Below are 9,256 nucleotides of genomic sequence, written 5' to 3' on the forward strand. Positions count from 1 at the left end.
CTGCAGCATCTTATTGCAGATGTTGAAGGACGCCAGTCTTTTAAGGAAGTATAGTTCGCTCTGTCCTTTCTTACACAGAGAATCAGTATTGGCAGTCCAGTCCAATTTATCATCCAGCTGCCATCCCAGGTATTTATAGGTCTGCACCCTCTGCACACAGTCACCTCTGATGATCACGGGGTCCATGATGGACCTGGTCTTCCTAAAATCCACCACCAGCTCCTTGGTTTTGCTGGCGTTCAGGTGTAGTTGGTTTGACTCGCACCATTTAACAAAGTCGTTGATTAGGTCCCTATACTCCTCCTCCTGCCCACTCCTGATGCAGCCCACGATAGCAGTGTCGTCAGTGAACTTTTGCACGTGGCAGGACTCCGAGTTGTATTGGAAGTCCGATGTATATAGGCTGAACAGGACTGGAGAAAGTACAGTCCCTTGTGGCGCTCCTGTGTTGCTGACCACAATATCAGACCTGCAGTTTCTGAGACGCACATACTGAGGTCTGTCTGTAAGATAGTCCACGATCCATGCCACCAGGTATGAATCTACTCCCATCTCTGTCAGCCCCTTGGAGACTCGCCTGGCTCATGCATGTGTTCTGAAGTGCATCTGGTGTGGCACCTCTCACTACCGGCTTTCTGCGTCAATTCTATCAAATAAGAGTGTGTCATTATGGGCATGTGAGATACTTTGGAGGGCCTGATGGTGTGAAAAGTGCCACAGGATATAAAAAGTGCATTCCACTGTGTGGCTTTGAAGGCTCCAGTGGCGCACTACTGCCCTCATTCCGACGTGCCGCAACAATATTATATAATCGTTTTTATTTAACAAAGAGCAGTGCACAGGTGAGGCTGGCTCAGTCCCACCACGTGTCGTCTCATGGCCCACCTCCTCGCCTTTATGTCTCTGGAATTGCTGATCCGTCATGCGTGATGATTAACAATAAAAGAAAAGGAGCGTTTGAAGGCGGTAGGGGGAGAGAGAGGGGGGGGCAGCGATGTGAAGAGACAGACACACAAGCTGTCAGGACACAATGGCCCCTTTTGATCGGCACACACAAAAGTCCCAATTGTCAAGTGAGACGCAATCACACCTTACAGAAAGGGAAATGCTTAACCTGTTGGCACCGAGTTAACAGGATTAGGGAGACGAGTCCCTTTGTAACTTTTATTAAAAGGAAAAGGAGAAGGGACAGCGAGTGGCGTCAGCTTGTATTACACCCGCAAATTTAGAGATACAAGAGCCGTCTGCCACAAAGCCTGCATGTTACACAACAAGAGTTAAAAGGGACTATAAAAAAAACGAGAAAAAACACAACACTCATAACTGCTGTACACGGCTTTCTGAAAGGGCGCTCCTTTTTTTAATTTGTTTTTTTCTTTCGGAGGTTCATCTGGCTGGCTTTCAAAACCCGCTGCCAAGCCATAAGTGCATGCGTGTGTGTAAAACCTAGAGGTCTTCGTCTTGGGTCAGTGTCCGGCGTGGCAGCCGCAGGGTCTACTAAGGCCATTGTTATTGTTTGGAGTATTTATCTGCTCCACTGTTAAGAGGTGAAATCCTTTTTTTTTGGGTTGGGGGGGGGGTTCTCTTGGCAGCTTTCAGCCTGGACAGACTCTAAAATCAAACCTTTTTCATATTGCGCCTCTTCATAAAATTCAAGAAGGCGGACGATGAATAAAACAGTTCTTCTTCTTCCGGCTGCTCCCGTTAGGGGTCGCCACAGCAGATCATCTTCTTCCATCTCTTTCTGTCCTCTGCATCTTGTTCTGTTACACCCATCACCTGCATGTCCTCTCTCACCACATCCATAAACCTTCGCTTAGGCCTTCCTCTTCTCCTCTTCCCTGGCAGCTCTATCCTTAGCATCCTTCTCCCATTATACTCAGCATCTCTCCTCTGCACATGTCCAAACCAACGCAATCTCGCCTCTCTGACTTTGACTCCCATCCGTCCAACTTGAGCTGGCCCTCTAATGTCCTCATTTCTAATCCTGTGCATCCTCGTCACACCCAATGCAAATCTTAGCATCTTTAACTCTGCCACCTCCAGCTCTATCTCCTGCTTTCTGGTCAGTGCCACCGTCTCCAACCCATATAACATAGCTGGTCTCACAACCATCCTGTAGACCTTCCCTTTCACTCTTGCTGATACCCATCTGTCACACATTACTCCTGACACTCTTCTTCACCCACTCCACTCTGCCTGCAATCTCTTCTTCACCACAATCCCCATTACTCTGTACTGTTGATCCCAAGTATTTAAACTCTTCCACCTTCGCCAACTCAACTCCCTGCATCCTCACCACTCCACTGACCTCCCTCTCATTTACACACATGTATTCTGTTTTGTTCCTACTGACCTTCATTCCTCTCTTCTTATATCTCCACCTCTCCAGGGTCTCCTCATCCTGCTCCCTACTGTCGCTACAGATCACAATGTCATCCACAAACATCATAGTCCACGGGGACTCCTGTCTAATCTCATCTGTCAACCTGTCCATCACCATTGCAAATAAGAAAGGGCTCAGAGCCGATCCCTGATGCAATCCCACCTTCGTCACTCCTGCCCAGACCTCACCACTGTCACACTTCCCTCGTACATATCCTGTACAACTCTTACGTACTTCTCTGCCACTCCTGACTTCCTCATACAATACCACAACTCCTCTCAGTCACCCTGTCATTTGCTTTCTCCAAGTCCACAAAGACACAATGCAACTCCTTCTGGCCTTCTCTAAACTTCTCCATCAACATCCTCAGAGCAAACATCACATCTGTGGTGCTCTTTCTTGGCGTGAAACCATACTGCTGCTCACTAATCATCACCTCACTTCTTAACTGAGCTTCCACTACTCTTTCCCATAACTTCATGTTGTGGCTCATCAGTTTTATTCCCCTGTAGTTACTGCAGTCCTGCACATCCCCCTTATTCTTAAATATCGGCACCAGTACACTTCTTCTCCACTCCTCAGACATCCTCTCACTTTCCAAGATTCCATTAAACAATCTGGTTAAAAATTCCACTGCCATCTCTCCTAAACACCTCCATTCTTCCATAGGTATGTCATCTGGACCAACGGCCTTTCCATTTTTCATCCTCTTCATAGCTGTCCACTTTCTGGTTCACTATCTCAGGATGATGAATAAAACACTAAAATATGGTAAACAACTGCTTGCTCCAAGACACTTGAGGACGACCAACGCTGAACGTCATGACTCGCTCACCTTGATGCATTTTCTTCATTCCCAATACAAATTTTCAGAGTGGCTGAATCTATTTTTACCATCTATATTTATATAAGGAATACAACAAAAATTGTGTATTTTATATGTTGTGTACCCCATGTATTTTGTATTGGTGGATTTTTCCACCCACAGGTAATTACCATTATTAGATTTAAGTTTAAGCTTTTTCTTTTTTTGATGTTTTATTATAAATTCTAGCTGTGCTTCCCTTTCTAAGACGAGTTGAAAACCAAGAAATGAACAAAGACCTCAATATTAACAATTACAGAGCACCATCTGTTGGATTATATTTTGTAATACATGTAATGCACAATGAAATGCATTGAATTTGTCATTCCAACAGATAGCACATCACAAACATTTGAAGTCATTTGCCTTACTACAAATGTGTGTGATGCGCCATCTGCTGCAATGACAAATGCAATGTATAGCTCTGTTATATTCCATTCAGTAGGGGATTTGTAAAAGCAGTGTTAATATTTGTTATGCACCATCTGTTGGAATTAAAAATACAGTGTATTTCATTACCACAAATATTTCTGTTGAAGAGACAAATACAATCCATATCTCTCTAATATGCTATTTGCCAATTGGTATGGTATTCATAAAAGCAATGTTAATGCTTGTGATGATAAACACAATGCATTTTATTGCAAAAATGTTTGTGATGCACCATCTGCTGGAGTGACTAATATAATGCGTATGTCTCTGTTAAACAGATTTTAGTATGGGATTCACAAAAGTAGTGTTAATGTTTGTGATATGCCATCTGTTGTAGTAACAAATACAATGCATATATCTCTGTTATATGGCATTTGGTATGGGATTCATAAGAGCAGAGTTAAGGTTTGTGATGTGCCCTCTGTTTAAATGACAAATGCAACCCCAGTCAGAGCATTCCCACCACTATGCTTCACCACTGGTATGAGGTTCTCCTCCTGGAATGCTCTCTTTGGTGTGTGCCAAACATGTCTACCGTTACTGTGGCCAAACAATTCAGTCTTTGATTCATCTGTTCCAGATGGCTTGCTCATCGCCAAGATGTTCTTCTCAGTCAGCAGAAGGTTTTTATCCTGGCACAACTTACATGCTGGATGAATTTGTGCAATCTCTTTCTAAATTGTGGAGGGGGGCATTTTGACACCAACTGTTTTACCTGGCGATCCTGCAGAGAAAGTTTAGTGTTCTTGGTGACTTCTTTTACCATCAAATAATCAGCTCTTGGATGGAATTTGCTGGGTCGGCCAGTCCTGGACAAATTAGCAGTCGTTTCAAATCAACGCCACTTGTTTGTGATTTCCCTTACAGTGGAATGATTCATTTCAAATAATCTGGCGTTCTTCTTGAATCCTTGGTCAGACTCCTAGGTATCCACAACCTTCTTTCTGAGCTCTCTTGAACTTGGTACGATGACACCCCACACGCCAGTAGCAAAGGAACCACCAGACCCACGGTATGAACAAGACGGTCAGGTCCACTTGCATAGTCCCTAAGGAGGCTCTGATCGTTGGCACCTCACCTGGAACACCTGATTCTAATAACTGATGGATTGGAAGTGGTGGTAACCCTAGGGGTGGGCTTACTTTTTCCACATGCGAAATCTGTGGAGTTGTGTTCATTTGGACAATGAGAACGAATACTCCATGTCAACGTGATGTCTCATTTGTTCATGTTTATCTGTAGGCACTGTTTGTATGAAGATCTGCCTGATCAAGTATGTTGAAAAAGTCAACAAATGCCATGGGGTGTGCGTAGACTTGTCACTTTCAGTGTGAGTTAGGAGTTAGAAGAGAGCTCAGTGCTGGAAAAGTACAATTCCTTTATTTCAGGCTCAAATTAAGTAAGCGTTCTCCATTCTGATTGCTCCACAGTGGCAACGTTCTCTTCTTTCTTTTATGTAAAAGCAAAGACAGACCTCTGGGAGTTTTCAAGAGACATCCTGCCATGATGGAATTCCGCAGGTCATCTGTGGACTGTGGCGGATGATGGGGTTCGGTGCTGGTACACAGCATGTTCCCTTATAGCCTGATATTTGATGATGTGGTTTTTTCGGCAAGCATGTTGAGTTGGTGCTGAAACAAGAAACACACACTGTAAACCACAACGGCCAGAAACTTGTAATTCACATATTTTAGTACACAGCCATGAACCAACCTCGAATGATGTGCCAGGCCATTGCAGAACGATTTGTAACTTAATATCTACAAGATGTGAGCTACAGTTGTACATCGGCTACAGATTCATTAAAGGTGGCGGTTAGACGTTAACACAAAGCCCAGCCCTTTCTTCACGTCTTCAGTGTCTTTCAGTTTCATCATCCATTAATCCATCACACTTTTATTTTGCACATCACCTTTCAAAACAATAAAATAAGAACATAACATATTTTACCATTCAGACCATCCAGATCATTTGGTTAGCTAATACGTAAATTGCTCCAATATTTTATATTTTTGAAAGCTGTCAAGATTTCCGCTTCAACTGCACGACTCCGTAATTTGTTCCAGATTCACACAACCCTTTCTTAAGAACTGTCAACTGGTTTCTGCCTTTAGCGCACTTCTCTTGTGTGCCACTGGGTGTCCTGAAATTTGTGATTCACTGAAAGAAAGTTCCTCGATCAATTTTACCGATGCCTTACAGAAAGACCTCAATGAGGTTCCCACATAGACCTCACCATTTAAGACTAAAAACACTTAGTATTAGGATATTAAAACAGGCCAGGTCCATTAGTCCCAGGATAAAGCTAGCACTAATGAGCTCAAAATCCATGACCCCTTGATTTATGTTTAACACTTTTTCAATATACCATTTTCTGCATCGTTTTAACAGCTATCAAAAGTGTGTTACAAATTCAACACAAATCGATAAATGATAACATAATGAAATACATGATTCACTACAGTACAGAGAAATATAGATTAGCACTGAAGACTTAAAATATATCCACCTTAATAAAAGGACAAGTGTCTGTGTGTCTGTCTGTGTGTCCATCTGGTTACACTGTCTCTGTCATCCCATCACATGTCGCATCACAAACATTAACACTGCTTTTACGAATCCCATGCCAGATGGCATATAACAGAGACATATGCATTGCATTTTTCATTCCAACAGATGGTACACCACACTCATTAACACTGCTCTTACGAGTCCTATACCAAATGGCATATAACAGAGACATATATATTGCATTTTTCATTCCAACAGATGGCACATCACAATCATTTACACTGTTTTAAAGAATCCCATACCTAATGGCTTATGACATAGACATATGCATTGTATTTGTCATTCCAACAGATGGCACATCACAAACATTAACACTTCTCTTATGAGTCCTAAACCAAATGGCATATAACACAGACATAACACATTGCATTTTTCATTCCAACAGATGGCACATCACAAACATTAACAATGCTTTAAAGAATCCCATACCTTATGGTAAATGACAGAGACAGATGTATTTTATTTGTCACGCCAACAGGTGGTGCCATCACAAACATTTGTAATGATGCATTTTATTAAGAAAACATTTTTGTGATGTGGCATCTATTTGAATGACAAATGCAGTGCATTTCATAACTTGATGCATTACAAAATACATTCCAATAGATGCTGCACTGCAAATGTTAATAATGAGGTCTACGTTCATTACTTACATTTATTTCAAACCATCTTAGACGGGTAGCACTGCTAGTTTTCCCATAATAAAATCAGTCCAGCAATGTATTGAAGTGGGTGATGTTTTCTCAGACGTCATTTCAGGACCTCCAGTAAGTGCTTCACTGGGTTTTGATATGCTGAATGAGAAGGACAGGATGTGTATTTGTCTTTATTGTTATGCTTATGCATCCATTGTGTGAAGGTGGAGCGGTGCTTTGTCATCCTGAAAGTCACCCCAGTTAAGGTAAAAAAAAATTCTTCAAAAATGCTTCAACATGGAATGAACACGATCCCTTAAAAATCACTATTAGAAGATCACTTGAGAAGAGGTACGCACTCCAGCCATGTCAGGAACATGAAGCAGCAAACAACCAGGGCAGGTATTCACCAGTACTCCGCAATTGCACTTCTTGATTTTGCTGTTCAGAGTACTGGGAGTACTGGGAGTTTTATCGTGTGTAACAGCAGTGTTTGAAGTCCACTGGTACTCACAATAAGCAGTCCTGGCACTTCTCTTAAGCTTGGTAATACAATGCCACACTTGTTAATTGGCTGGTATCTCCTGGGAATTGTATTGAGGGGACCACCCCCCACAGGCCTCGATCTTCCAGCATAAAATCCATGAATCTTGGAGCTTGTATACTTACTAGGAACTCTGCCTCCAATCCCCAAAGGCCTGCAAGCATAACATGCATCAATTGTCATTCAGTAAAAATAAATAAACAGAATATCACAAACAGTTGGGGGCCAATGGGTAACATGTTTAATAAATGAGATCAAAACGAAATGAAAAAAAGGCAACAATAAGGCCAACTCAGGTCTTTCTGGAAGTCGTAGTCACAGAACACTTCTCCATCATGGAGTTCCTAACTCTAAGTGACTGTGGTCCTAATGAACCCCATTTGGCAATTTGAGTACCGCATATACTCGTGGATAAGTCAGGACCTGGTTTTACTATATAATAATAATTTATAATGTCGGTTGCATAAGTCGAATGCGGAAAACTCATGCTGTTGGTCCAAGAGATTACGATATGCTAACGTCCACCTGAGAGAGTAACCACGGAGCACGCAGACTTATTTTCTCTATGTATTGTGTCCTATGTGACCACACGGTAATACTATTCCGAAGTGACGTTTGCACTGTTTTGTGTTTTTTGTATCTCATACCCTCATACACCTTTATCGTAAGAGCATCCCTTATCTATGATGGAGCGTTCGGTCAGAAGAAAATATGTAGCTGGTTTTAAATTAAAAGTCATTGAAGTGGCGAAAGAAATTGGTAACCGCACTGCTGCTGCAACAAAAGCCAATGTGTCTGAGAAACTGATGAGAGACTAGAGGAAGCAAGAAGATTTAAAAAAAAATAATTAAGTGTCGTATTTTTGAACGGGCGTATAAGTCGGGGTCTGATTTTATGATCAATTTTTCGGGTTTCAAGACCATATGCAAGCATATACGGTAGTTCCCTCATCTCTATTACTAAACGACAGTTAATTTATGCACGGCGGACGCGGCAGACAGACCGAAGCGCATGCGCACTGTGGCGCGGCGCCCCAGAGTCAAACGCAGCGGCTTCCCAGAGTCAGTAGGTGGCGCCCAAACAACACAACCTGTAAACTACACTTGCTCTACTCCACTGTGCCAGGAGGCTCCCACAACGCGCTTCACACACACCAGAAGCAAAGACATCACGGCTCCACAATGAAAGAGCTCAACTAACGGAAATACAAAACGAGCCCATATGGATAAACACAATGAACGAGCGCGCCCACAACGCGCTTTTGACACAGCACAGGCAAAGGAGGCACATATCCAAATGGAGGGAGCTCAACGATTAGTAATACAAACACGAGCCCGTATGGCTACGACCTGTAAATGAGCCCGTATGGATAAAAACAATGAAGAAGGCGCCCACACAAAGAAACCACTTTAGTTCAAATAGGGTTATTGAATTAAATGGAAACTTTACCATGCCTACAACCTGTGAACTAAACTTGAGGTAAAGCGTGCACGCCAGGTTGTACAGCCGCCCAGACGCGACTGCCCACACCACCGCATATACGATGACACAGCCATAAAAAAACAAAAACGAGACTGCATCAAGAAAAACAATGACAAAAGCGCATTGAAATGAACTGTCCCAGGACGCACCCACCCTCCATGATATTTCATCACGCAGTGGCTTCCCACCAAGGTGCATATGTACTGCGCCGTGGCGCACGCCCCAGAGTCAAACGCAGTGGCTTCCCAGAGTCAGTAGGTGGCGCCCAAACAACACAACCTGTACACTGCACTTGCTCTAATCCACTGTGCCAGTAATATAGATCACATGACGGTCACAGA

Source organism: Erpetoichthys calabaricus, chromosome 10 (genome assembly GCF_900747795.2).
Source record: "Erpetoichthys calabaricus chromosome 10, fErpCal1.3, whole genome shotgun sequence".
In the NCBI taxonomy this organism is placed as follows: domain Eukaryota; kingdom Metazoa; phylum Chordata; class Cladistia; order Polypteriformes; family Polypteridae; genus Erpetoichthys; species Erpetoichthys calabaricus.